Source organism: Symphodus melops, assembly GCF_947650265.1.
Source record: "Symphodus melops genome assembly, chromosome: 6".
NCBI classification, from domain to species: Eukaryota; Metazoa; Chordata; class Actinopteri; order Labriformes; family Labridae; genus Symphodus; species Symphodus melops.
Genome location: NC_136696.1, coordinates 12,608,050 through 12,621,895, shown reverse-complemented (window position 1 = coordinate 12,621,895; position 13,846 = coordinate 12,608,050).

The following is a 13,846-nucleotide window of genomic DNA, read 5'->3' as shown; positions in this document are numbered from 1 at the left end:
TTGGGGATGTAATGACATCTACGTTTTTACGTGACGAGACAAGTAATGGCTGTTGATTCTCAAGTGTCTGTTTGACAGTGGTTGCGACCTTTAAGAACAAAGCACAATACTTACACAAAGCACTAATCACGAAGTATCAACATTCCCCATGCCAGTCTTACTTAAGTGCTTTCTTGGCATATGTCGAGGCGTACTGTGTTTGTATGTGTGTGATTCAGAAATAGTAAATATGCCATAAGATCAAGTTATATCACTTGGCACCTGCATTGAGCGACCGCTCCCAATACTCCACTATCTTTACATGAACAGCAGACCCGTGTCTGTAATCTCAAGCCAGCCATTTGCCATGGCATCTGTGAGGTTAATGGGAGAGGACAAGAGGGGGTGGGGATGCAACAATCATTGCATGCACCTCTGGCTATGGCTGGCATGCCCGAATAGGTATGTGAAAGTGTACTGATTCAGGCTGCTTAGACGGGCGATCGTACGTCACACCTGTGGCAAAGTAAATTTGAGAGAAATGGGCTCTTATAGATGGTGTATTGGTCCTGACTGCAGGCAGTCAGCATCTATTTATGGTATTAATGAGGAACACAAACCAAGGAGCCTGCCTGCAGTCCTTACTTTTGTTCCTTTTTCTTGCACTTTTGCTGTGTGCTAAACCACTCTTAAAGGATTCTCTTTATCCTTATTTTAATCCCAGATATTACTGACTGTCCAAACTTTTTGGTATGTATCTTGAGTGATGGCTGTTGCAAGACTTTTAATCAGTCCACGCCCTTTAAGTTCATCTTCTCCCCCCCCCCCATTAAACTGCTTCCACTGCTCTAAGTCTCCCACGTGTGATTTATGAGGATATTTGACTAAATCTGATCTAATTCTGCAATGTTGAAACATGACCTGCGGGTTAACTTCACAAGTTAATATTTCATTCTCCCCCGCTGTAACTTTGGTCATTGAGTCAGTGTTGATAGGCCATTATTAGTGAGTGATGGAGTGATTGCTAATGAGGAGGATAGAGTGCGAAGCCAAGCCCTATTTGATGAAGTATGATAGATAAAGGAAGAAATTGTCCTACAAATGTGTAATTGAGTTTGAAAAGAAATCATCATTCTGAGGTGAGAGAATATTATAGATGACCCCGCTATTATTTTATTATTGCAGTAACTTCACATATATTATAATTTTAATGATTTTCATGTCATATCCCTTTGCCGTTAATGATGCGCTTACTGGCTATGACATGCAAAGAGGTTAATTTCCTCCTTTTTTAATGTTTTTACATCCATTAAGAGAATTTGACAGACAGGTTGATAATGCCATATCGTGAACGACTTAATGATAGGTGGATCATATATCTTGGTCCAGAGCAGGACCATAAGACAATTGAGTTAAAGTAGGTTTACTGTTCACATTCACAAGAATACATATCAGATAGAAAGAAAAAAAAAAAACCTTAAAGGCTGGATGCATTTCTTGAAAGAGGTCTTTCCTACTCTTTAAACACTATTTATTTAGTATTTGCAGTTAATTCACATAAGTAGTGACCTCACCTCTCTCTTTCTTCATAAATAGCCACTTAGCTTGATTACCTCCCACTCAGCGCTCTCAAACACCAGCAGGACTGTCACAGCCTTTTTTTTCAACAACAGTGTCCCACTTGCTCTGCTGTGACACTGTCTGGAAGATTAAATGTATAGATCACAGTTTCCCAGGCAGACCAACTGAGTGGCAATGAGTTGAGGATAGCATCACCTCCCTATCTGGGCCATGCCACAGTGGAATCAGGTTCCAGACCAGCAGGAGTTGATCAGTCAGCGAGCATGGCATTAATCTGCTGTGACACACTGACTCTGTCTCCCCTTGGAGGACGTCCGGCACTGGGAACAGGTCCAACAGCAGCGCCTATTGCTGCTAGAGTAATGCAGGGTGTCAGAGGAGCTGGCATGGATGGACGGACGTAGTGCGGAGGGATGGAGGTGGACAGACAGAAGGATGGACAGAAGATGCTGGATCAGCGGAAGAGGGAAGAAATGAACAAGGTGGTATGAGAGGGAGGAAATGTAGCACAGAGCAGATCGGGAGCCGAGTGCACCAGCTGGGTGTAAAAAAAACAGGTATTATCTCTGGTGTTCGACTTAGCTATGACTGACTTCATGACTTAAATTTATTGAGTTTAACTGTGAGCGGTCATAGCTACCTTCATGTGTGAACAACATTGACAGAGTGGTTAGGGTTGCCATTTAACACACTTCCATCCTATCTAAAAACTCATCCCAAATGCTGTCATATGACATGGAATAACACAAACCAAAGACAAGACAAATCATTGTACTGATAGTTTAGATTACTGACAGAGTCGCCCGCAGAACATAATGTTCCCACTCCAAAACTGAACAACACCAACACATGATCCCTGTCATTGCATCCAATATCAGGCGAACATGATTTTAAATAGATTTCCTGCTTGGTCTCTGCTGCCTGCTAATATGCTTAAAAGTGGAAGAAGTTTCATTGGAGGCTGTGTTGCGCCATGGAAACACCTCCTATGACCCCATATGCCGTTGGCTGATGAACATTAGTCATGTCTCCACACAGTGTTTTGAAATGCCCTCACGTCCACTTTGCTCTGCTGTCCTGGTTTTTTTCCCTGAGTGTTTTCAATCACAGACAGGCACACATAAGTTTTGTTTAGGCTCCTATTATAAAAGCCTTTATCACAGTTTCTCTATAAATGTATGAGTATGTTATCGGTGTGCTGCCATTGTGCTTTCATATCATGTCTTGTCTGTTACTTGTTTGCATTCATGTTCTATCATGGATACCAGTCTAATTTTCTGACTTACACCTGGGACCCAGATAACACAAAAAGGGCTGAAGACCAACTGGTGTACTTTGAGTTACTTTGGAAAGGAGCTGAGTTAAGCTTGAAAAAATAGTGAAATCTTTATTGGAATACTTTTTTATGTTTTGTCTTCAAGTTTGTGGATGTGATTTTATATCTTTACAGATATCAGCATCTTTCAATTGTAGTATTTTAGTGTTGCGCTTATACAGTGATTTATTAAATTCCACAGAGGCTTTTCTTCAAAATGTGTATACAGTATGTATCAAACTGACAGATTGACACTGAAAAATTGAAAATAATTGTATAAATATGTCAATGTTTGTTCTGATTCTGTGAGAGTTATTGCTTAGTTTGTATTTTGATTTATTGGAAGCTTTATACTGTATTATTAATTCAGGTTAGAATATTTTTTTCAAAGCAAACGCCTGTGTCCATTGTTTCATACATTTATTTATGGTTGGGCAGTGGTGTGAATAATGTAGCCATCACTTCCTAAAATGGCTGTAATAGGTATTTCTGTACAAGAACAATGTATTCACAACACTACGAAAACAATGTTTCTACATAAAAGGGGTCTTTTGTAAGCCTACAGAGAATACGCACCTGAATCTGCATCTGCCCTCAGTTTCACAGAGCTTCATGGAGAATTTCAGGTCATCGTGTAGCTGTCTGGCCTGCAGCTTTATTCTTTTGGTTCATTCTGTTTGCTCACACTGTTTTCAGGAATTTCCAGCAGCAGTTTTGACTTTGAAAAATAATAATAAAAAAAACAAAGTGTACAACTGTATGCAAACTACGAAAAGACATGCTTGGCTAAAGGTCAGCAATAGTGTAGATAAGACATAAACTAAATTAAAAAGGCAATTATTTGTACAATAATCTAACCGTGTAATATTGTAACTTAACTGGATAATTTCTATAGTCAAACTGTGCAATATGATCTTAATAATTCACTGTCCTGTACTGTTTATTGAAACTTGGGACTTGGACCTTTTTAAGAATAAAAACTTAAATATTCAGGGTAAATACCATCGACTGTGGTATTTATCCTGACTGTTACAATATTGATGCTCAAATGTTTTTTGTTTTTTTTCAAAAAATGTATTTTGAATCATATCATAAGCTTTTCACTTTGCACACCAACAATCAGGTCATTACATACCCTAACAAAGTTACTTCTTTATGGAGAGAAGTCAACCAGATGTATTATGTGGCATCATTCACTTCACCAAGGTATCAGGGAGTTGAAATACATGTACTAATTATATTGTGAAATTATTAAAAAAAACCCAATGGAAGCCTTTTATTTTACCAAATATGATACTAAAATAATTTACTAAAATAAACTGTTAGAACAGTTAAGCAAAGAGCAATGTTAAGTTCCTCCCCAGTGTAGTATCACAGGCCTTTTTAGATGTGCTACTTTCATTTAGCATGTAAAAACTTTCTAAAGACACTAAGAACAGATAATTAACTTGTTAAATTTAAATATTAACATGAAAACATCTGTTGAATATTGATGCATTAACCAGATAACTGTTGAGTCAAGCAGCTCTAAGTACCATATTGAGCTGTCGGATAAGCAGTGACTCACCACTACAGATCAAAGCATATCCACATGTATATACATGGATGGGTAGGCAGAGAGATGCAAACACACAAGCACACACACATACAGTCCAAAGAATACTAATGCATCTTATATTTAAAATAAACTCTACTCCAATAATGTATTGTATATGTTTACTTCTAAAAGGTTGTTAAAATGTTCTTCTAAGGGATCGAAGTTGTATTAATGCTATGCTGCGCTAATGGGGTAAATCAAATAGCTCTTGTCTCTCGAGCCCTTTCTTCCCACACCGCCCAGTTTGTCTCTAAGGAATGCCATGCATAAATATCAAAGCAGAAATTACATTAATATTGCACTCTGATGTTGAACTTTCTTGTAGAAAGTTTCTTTGAAAATACAGAAGGAGATCCTATGGTTCCCTGCAAGCTAATGGTCCCAGCCTTTAGTTTACATAATCAGTGTCCTGCACTGGTGCAGTGACATCAGTGGCAGGGTGGGAGAGTAATGGACCATTGCATATGCCATACAGGGGATCAGGTGCATTGAAGTCACAGTTGCTGCACTCCCCCAGGGCTTAAAAGACAAAGGCTGAAGACCCGCCCCACATATGTCAGATAGAGCACCTGCTGCAATGAATAACTACAGAGATAACAGAGACAGGACACATGCCCACCTGCTGGGAGGGCATGCACAGGCTAGAGAGCTTCACAGAAGAGTGAGGACATACAGGGAAACAAACACATACACAGCATGGTGGTTAATTACCATAATATATTAGAACTAAACATAATGGGGTTTTATGTTCTAAGTAACTGCTTTAAAGTAGAAGTAGATACCGTAGACTCAATTTTATGCTGACACAGATTACAATACAGACACTAAAATAACATGTCAGAGGAAACATTTTTGAAAGATTTTTTATTTAAATTTGTCTGTTTGATGGCCATGTCTGGTCCATGTATTTGAAACACAAGAACTTTGGAGGTTGGAGTTCATTATATAGTTTAGCTGTCTCATTTAATGTAGCGTGTGTCACACTTTGCACCTGCTAAATTGAACGGAAAAGTGCTTCAGACTACCTAAACATATCTTAGAGAGATAAGGAAGATATAAATCCAATTCTTACTTAATTAGAAAATGTTATTACATAAACTGAAAACTTAGAAAAAAAATAAAATTCAATCAATCAAGATTTATTTATTTAGCCCCTTTCATACAAATTCTGTGAAGGCTACTCTTACTTTCATTTTTCTGATGCGTCCTTTCATTATGAGTAATATAAAGAGACTTTAGACGGATTTAGTTGGCCACATTTCAAAACAAACACACACACACACACACACACACACACATGCACATCGACGTGTTAGCCTTTAGGGGGATTGCAGGTCTATATATCTATATATATATATATAGATATAGATATATATATAGATATATAAAAATGGACTTTATAAGGTAGAAGTCAGAAAAAGTATATTAAGGATCATAATTCATGTCAACAGCAATGACCGAAAGAGTAACGACAATACAATATGAGGACTTTGTTATATTCTTCCTATGATACTAGAAATACAGTTAAGAACAGGTCTCAAATTAAACACCAACAAGGGTATTTTTTTGTCTTTGGTATTCAACTATGCAATGTTTTGGCTGCCAAGGCTTTGCTGGAAACAAAAAAATGTTTTCCTGGAAGCAAAAAAAAAAAAAAAAAAAAAGGTTTGTAAGGAAACAGCTTGGCAGAGGCAGATATTCTTGGCAGCAGACTTGAGATTTTATACTGCTGCCACTACAGTACTCCCACTACTGCTAATCTAAAACCTTAAAGAACATAGTTTCAAACCATTAATTATTTGTTTTTAGCAAAAATCGAAACGCTGTTCTTCCCTTTCTTATAGTCGTCTTTTTTCAAAATCACAGTTGTTAAAGAAGATTAGTGGCTTTGATGGGTAGCATCAAAATAAATAAATGAGTTAAGAAAGTTCAGAAAATAGGACTTAATCTTCTACCAAAAGCCAGTATGCCAAAAAGTTTTACCCCTAATACCGCATTGACTTTAAACTTTGAAACTCAATGTGAATGGTGGGTTGCAGCAGAAGTTGGGCGATAATGAAAAGTCCATGTTGACCTTAGAAGAGAGTGGTGTCTTTGCTGAGTAAATTACAAAGCACATCTCCACAGCATCTACCTGCTTGTGAAATCTCCACTGCATTATTTCCAACTGAACACTACCATGCATGTTCCTCTCTAAGAGAAATAAATTAGATTGTGAAACATTGGTCAGAGAGTGAAAACCTTGAAGAAAGTCTCGAGTTGTACAAAAAACAAGCAGCTGAAGAACGTGGTAAAGAGTGCATAAATAAATGTTCTGTTTAAATAACATGAGAAAAAGAAATACAAACGCATTATTCAAGGAACAAGGTCATGTTTGAAAAAAAGTTTTTCAAGTCAAAGTAAGATTTTTGTTAAAGTAACGTGTTCTTTCCAGGAATTATTAGATTGCAATTGAAAACTTTCTTAAAGCCCAGGAGAGAACTGATTAACCACCTGTTGAGTCATACACACACAGCCATGACTAACAGCACACAAGTAAATAAATAACAAACAGTGAAACTATTTGAGACATCATTCACAGCCATGAGTCAGAGTGACAACTCCACATGTAAAGGATTGCCTTCAGAGATCAAAACTGTTTTCAGTTTGGTCTTCATTCTTTCATCAAAGGTAACCTCAAGTAAGTCTGGGGTAATGCCAATCACAGAGCCAGCCTTCTTGATCAGTGTATTAATGTTTTTTATCATCCAAACAGATGCTGTCCCAATAATATAATTGTGCAAAGATACTTGTATACCGCATATATTTCAAAGGATGTGTTGATGTCTGAGGATACACCTGTAAAGTATTCAACAACAAAAGAAAATCTGCTTGGTTGGTCCAACCTTGGGCCATGACGTTCACATGAAAATGGAGGCATATCTCTAATAAAACCAAACCTGACCCAATCATCAAACTTCTGTCCCTCGTGTTGTTTTGTTGTTTCTTATGGCAAAGTTCAACTCACAGACATCTGTCTTTTCCAACTGACTCTGCCTCGTCTGTCTGCCTTAATAATACACCAGTCAGTGCTGCACCTGGCTTCAGAACAGAGAAGGGTTTTGTTTGTTTTTATATCTGCCCACCACAAGTGGGTGGTTTGCTGATGAGTGTTCAGTGCTCATTTGAGGATACAGCGTTTACCAAATTCTGCAGGCCAGAGGCTGGGTCTTAGCTCTGTCTTTAAAAAGATGAATAGAAAATAACCGAGAATCACTGGACGCAACATTAATGGGTCATACATTTGAAGAATATCAATTCATAATGCACAAACTGTCAAATAAATGTACAGAAACATAAGAGGTTCACCACATTGTTATCCAAGTGCGAACCCTATAAGCATGTGATCATTGAAAAGAAGTGTATGGGTGGTTGGTGCTTCATATTGAGTACAAACTTTCCAAATGGCGTCTGATGGGGAAGACAGATAGCAGTACAGAGGGCAAGAGGGGCATCATAAATCAACATCTATGTGGGCTGCCACATTTGGTTTGGAGTGATGTCTCTTCAGGATCCCAGAGGCACCAGCTTCAGCCCTCATAGCACTTCTTCTACTCTGTGACAGTGGGCATGATTGCATGTTTCACAACAACACTGCTCATACAAAAGATACATCATTTATCTCTGTCATATTGTTGTTGTGTTTTTTTTTTTTTTTTTTTTGGGGGGGGGGGGGGGGGGTTGAATTAACTCATAGCCAATACTGACTTTCTGGCCTCAGCATTGCAGACAGTGGTACCATGCCTGGAAGTTTTCTTCATGTGATGCAATATGACGCTTTTTGCATCACATGAAGAAAACTTTCAAGCAACGAAAAACACATTTTTCTCGTCTCAGGGCAAAATGAGAGTTGGATTCACGACCATTCAACACTACTACCATGTTTCTAATGATACACAGCTTCATGCAAATGGGTGAAGTATCCCTTTAACTTTAGGCTAAAAGGGAAACACTCTAAAATTGGTAAATCAACCATTTCTCTGGGTTTTAAGGTTCTCTAAGAGATTTGCGTTTGTTCCATAAGGCTGAAGGCCATTGCACACTTGATGCACAGTATAAACACTACAATCTCATGTTATGTCAATCGTGTATGCACAATATCTCCGAATCTTTCATCCATTTTTATTTCTTTTGGAACAGGTTTGATTTTCTTTGTTGTATCAAATCCAGCCTGCGTGTTTGTGTGTGTTTCGGTGGGTGTCTGCAGTCAAACATCCTGCCAGCCACTGTTAAGGATGAAGTCCTTCGCAAAGTCTGCATCTTCAGTGCATAACAGTTAGTTTTATTTTGTATAACAAATCCAAAAAACAGATCTGAAAAAAAGAAATAAATAAATAAAACAATCTCAGTGTGCAAAGAGGCCTGTAGAGTCATGTTAGGATCACAGAAGTTGTAGTTGGATCCAAACAAAGTATTCCCAAGGTGGGAGAAATATGAAATATTCAGGAATTGGTTGTGCTGTTCATAAAGGTCAATCGTACCATAGCTGTTTGAATTTTAATTTTTTGAATGTTTTATCATCATATCGCACAAATTACTCTCACAATAAAGTTATTGAACCTTTTTAACAGGTGAGATGTGTCTGTATTTAGGGTTTTTTTCCATAGCTGAAGCCATAGGTGCCAATTTATCTTCATGCTATGGTACTCAACACCAAATGCCACTTTTTTTTTTTTTTAAACATTAAACACATACATTTTGATACCTCCATATAGGCTACAGTTGCGACTGACATGAATGAACGTACGCACACACCCACTCTGCAGGACACGAAAAGTATGGAAGCACTGGCACTGGAGGGAACTTTAACAGTGCTAGATTTATTGATTATTTATTTATTCATTAAACTTTATTTAACCAGGAATAATCCCATTGAGATTCAGAATCTCTTTTACAAGGGGGTCCTGGCCAAGAAAGCAGCACAGCATGGTCCGCATGATGTTTTTTTTTTTTTTAAACAGTTGTAAGACAAAAATATATCTATTCTGATTTCTGTATTTTCCCCTCCTGCTTCATGTACATGTGGTGAGGAAGAATGAAACTGTAATTAGTACATGCTGGCATATGTCGGTGCTAGGCTTTCTAAGTGGGTGCTTGGGCCCCGAAGCACACAAAATCTGCGCCTATGGTTGAAGTTGTGCTTAGCAAAACAACTTGATGAACTGCAAGTTTCATTTGGTCTCCTTTTCCTTTTTAAGTTGCTTCATTACACATATCTCACATATCTGGTTGAGTTGCCGAGAACAACAGGAATACTAAATAACTTAAAGCTCATATTCAAATTAAAACTGCTTTACAATCTTCCTCTTTCATTAAAAAGACAGAATGGTGTCGGCACTGATTTAAGCTGTACACATGTATATTTTAATCCTGGTTGTGATTGGTCTATTGTTCAGAGCCCAGTGAATAATAGCTGCTGCTGTGATATACAGAGTTTGGTGAGTGCCAACTCCTCCTTAATTTGACTTACAAAAGAAGATACATGCTGACAGAAAACTGTGGGTGTGTTTTTATGCGAGATCTAAGTTTGTGTTTATTTATCTGTGTGAGGGAGAGAGAGCGAGAACATTTCTCTTTAACCTCCCTCAAAATAATACGTGCACTTTAAATATTGTACTTTTTCTTCGGGAAGATTGTTTTTGGAGGACAATTCACTTGGTTCACTGTGGCTCAATAAATAGACATACCTGAACTATAAATTGTTGTTTCCCATGTGCCAATTAGCTTAACCATTTAACAATACACTTGAGTCAAACTATCAGCCATGTGCAATCAATTTGAACAAAACAAAGAGGAACCATGACACACGCATGCATTTTTGCTAATTCAACAAGAAAACATAAACTACATTGACAGTTTTGTTAACTTGGCTCAAAATACTTGTAATAGTAAAGCTCTCTTTTTTCCCCATATGTGTCAAAATGATGATTGATTACATTTTTGTACCTTTTCTTGCATATTAATGAAAAAAAAAGTCTCTTATTTCTTCATGTCAGTCTCATTGGGAGTTGAAAAAGCTTGTTGTGACTGAAGGCAATCTAAAGTAACATAGTGCAGTCAGGGAATGCAGCCCAAGCTCTTTGTCATGAGGAATTAGCAGCAGCTTGTTTAATGTCTTTAGGATTATGATGATGTGAATAGTAATTACGATCATGGTAATGATGATTAAAATATGGATGCCTCCAAGGTAAAACAAAATGGGAGAGAAAAATAGGCAGTAAATGAATTGGTATTTAAAATGATTGACTGCTGACTATTGGGATAGTAGACAAGCTGAAGAGCGATTATGTTTGGTTAATTCACCACAATTGACTACACATGTGGTGGTTGCATGCCCTCAGCCTGCAGTATGATCCCTCATTCATCAAAAAAGCTTTTTGTCTTCCTATTCCTACCATGCTTATATGTCCTTGACTTTGCTCCACAGACCTACCATTCTTCACTTTTTCCATCTCTGTATGTGGGTCATCTCACATTTCCTGTGATGTTTAAATATTGTATGTGTCACATGAATTACCCTTATGAAACACTTCTATTGTACTTAACACCAAAGACTAAGGTTATAGCTGCTTAGTTGATTAAGAAAACATGTTTATAGTTGTGGAGATTAAAAAAAAAAAAAAAAAAAAAAAAAGCATTTCATAGATCAAACCCTATATGGCTATAATGAGGATATATTAAAAACATCTAATCAGGAACTTATACGGTCAAGTTGCACTGGTTACATGGACACAATGTGTAAAAGGGTTTGTATTACATGTATGGCTTAGGTTTGTGTAATTTAGACAGATTGTCTGTCCGAGCCAATGGTTTTCCCCAAATAAATGGAAACTGATATGTTCACCAGATGGCTGTCACAAGCTTTAGTCAATCTCAAATGCTGACAATGTATTACACACACCCAACAGATACTCCACTTGTTTACCAACCTCAGATCTATTATATTGTTTACTGACTCAGAAGGAACACAGTATAAATTTGCATCATATTTGAGACTCCAGCAGGGAAATATAATTGATTGATCTATTTTATGAGAATTACTGATTTGTATTTCTTAACTAAAACTAACTTCACTAAAAGTAGTGCACTCAGCACAATCCTTGGTTGACCAACATTGTGTTTAAATAAACGGCTTATTTTTCCAATACATATCTGCAAGCTCGCACATTTTGTGAGGATTTGATCAGTGATATGGAATTCAAAACAACATCATTCGACAGCTCTTGCTCTGTTTTTCATAACGTCACATCACTTATCTCTTTAGGATGAAGCATATGAGGCATTTAAGTAGTGTGCCAGCTCATTAATAAACACATCTGTTGGAGTGCTACACTTAGTCTACTTAACGCCAAGGCCTTCAGTCTTCCTTTCTTCCTTCCCTGTCATATCTTTTATACATCCATCACAACTTTCACATTCCCCTTTAAGTTCCCGAGGCTTTGAACATGGGCTTGTCTTCTGTTTACGTACAATGAATCACTCCAAATTTGGACATTATGGTATATTATTATAATAGTCAAGGAAGGGATTTTGTTGGACAATTAGCAATCTCTATTCCTGTAAGACTGAAATTGTTCTTTTAAGTTTTTTCCTTTCCTTGTGCAAATGATCTTCAGTGTAATAATATAATTCAGGTTTAGAGGACTTACTAACTGAAACATACATCGTTGATATACTGTCATCGCATACTTAACAGGTTTAAAAACAAGTCACAAATTGTACCACAGGAGATTTCTATTCAAGTTTTTCAAAACATTACATTTTGGCTGCAACAGCTGTTACCAGATTACCAATTTCTGTTGGGGTTTTCCTTTCATTAATAGTAAGTCTTAAATAATAATAACACATGTTATTTATAAGCACTTCTGAAAAACTCAAAGACACTGTACATGTTAAAATAAAACTAAATAAAATAACACACATTGCAACATTACACATAAATCATAAAGGCAAAAAAAAAGGTAAAGCAACAGATAAGGCAGAACACGTATCACAATCATACATTAAAAGCGAAATTGAAAAGGTGAGTCTTGATCAGTGATTTGAATGTAGGGGGTCAGTGCAGTGTTGAATGTGTGTGGGGAGTGAGTTGCAGAGGAAGGGGGCAGCTACTGCATGGGGTTTGGTGCTTGGTTTGAAGTGGGCGAGTCAGGAGGTTGGCATTTGAAGAATGGAGGCTATGTGCAGGAGTGTTAGGGTGAAGGAGAACTGTGAAGTAAGAGGGGGGCCGGGTATTTGAGGGCTTTATGTGTAAGAAGCAGGATTTTGAATTGGATGTGATATGGGACTAGTGGAGATTTTGCAGGACAGGGGTGATGTGTTCACAGGATCGGGTATGGATGAGAAGGCGTACAGCGCAGTTCTGGATGTATTGGAGTTTATTAAGGACTATGGACAGTGTGCCGAAAAAGGATGCTATTGTAATAATTGAGTCTGGATGTGATAAATGTGTGGATTAACGTTTTGGCAGCAGAAAATGAGGTAATTGGTGTTCATTCATGTTTTTATTTAATTGAGTCAGTTAGTTAGGGTGGAGCGGGTTTCAGTGGCGATTGTATTGGAGATGTAAAGCTGGATGTCATCAGTATAACATTGGAAAGGGAGATCATGCTGGTGGGTAACCAAGGGGGAGCAATTATATGATGAACTTATTTTTTCATTATATTAAGACTTATTTAAATTCTGACTGTATTTCATTTTATATGAAAATCACTCTTTTAGATCCAACGAGTCCACACCACTCCAATCCATGAAAATAAAAAGTACATGTTTTTTGCATACAGCAGTCTATATCAAAGCATTATTTACCATCCCTATTCATGCACCAGATTATTTCAAATACCATACTTCCTCTCACTTGGCAGAATGTAACTCAACAAAGCAAACACTGATGTTGCCTGGCCTGGGAGAAAAAGCAAGCAGATGTTGGGGAACTCTGCCAGAAGCAACAAGAAGGTGTGACAGTAAAGTCTATCAGGACGATGCAGCAGGGAATGGATCAAGAGCTCTTTTAGCAGGCGGACAATGACGCTTTCCAAGTAAAGTTATGATTTTTATATTTCCATTTATATCAAGGTCTTTTGTTTTTATTTTAGGAGTTAAAACATTTTTTGTTTTCAAATTAGATTTAATGAACTAGACTAGAGCAAAGGTGGTAATCAACATGCAGACATAATGTTTATACATAACATTTGTTTTGCTCTTCAGATTCCTGTGCAATTAGCTAAACATATCATATCTAGACATATGGTTACAAAGGTTCATGCTATTCTTGAACTGTGTGAATTACAAGCCCAAATAAGGTCTCCTTTGCAAGCTCACAATCTGTACTCAGA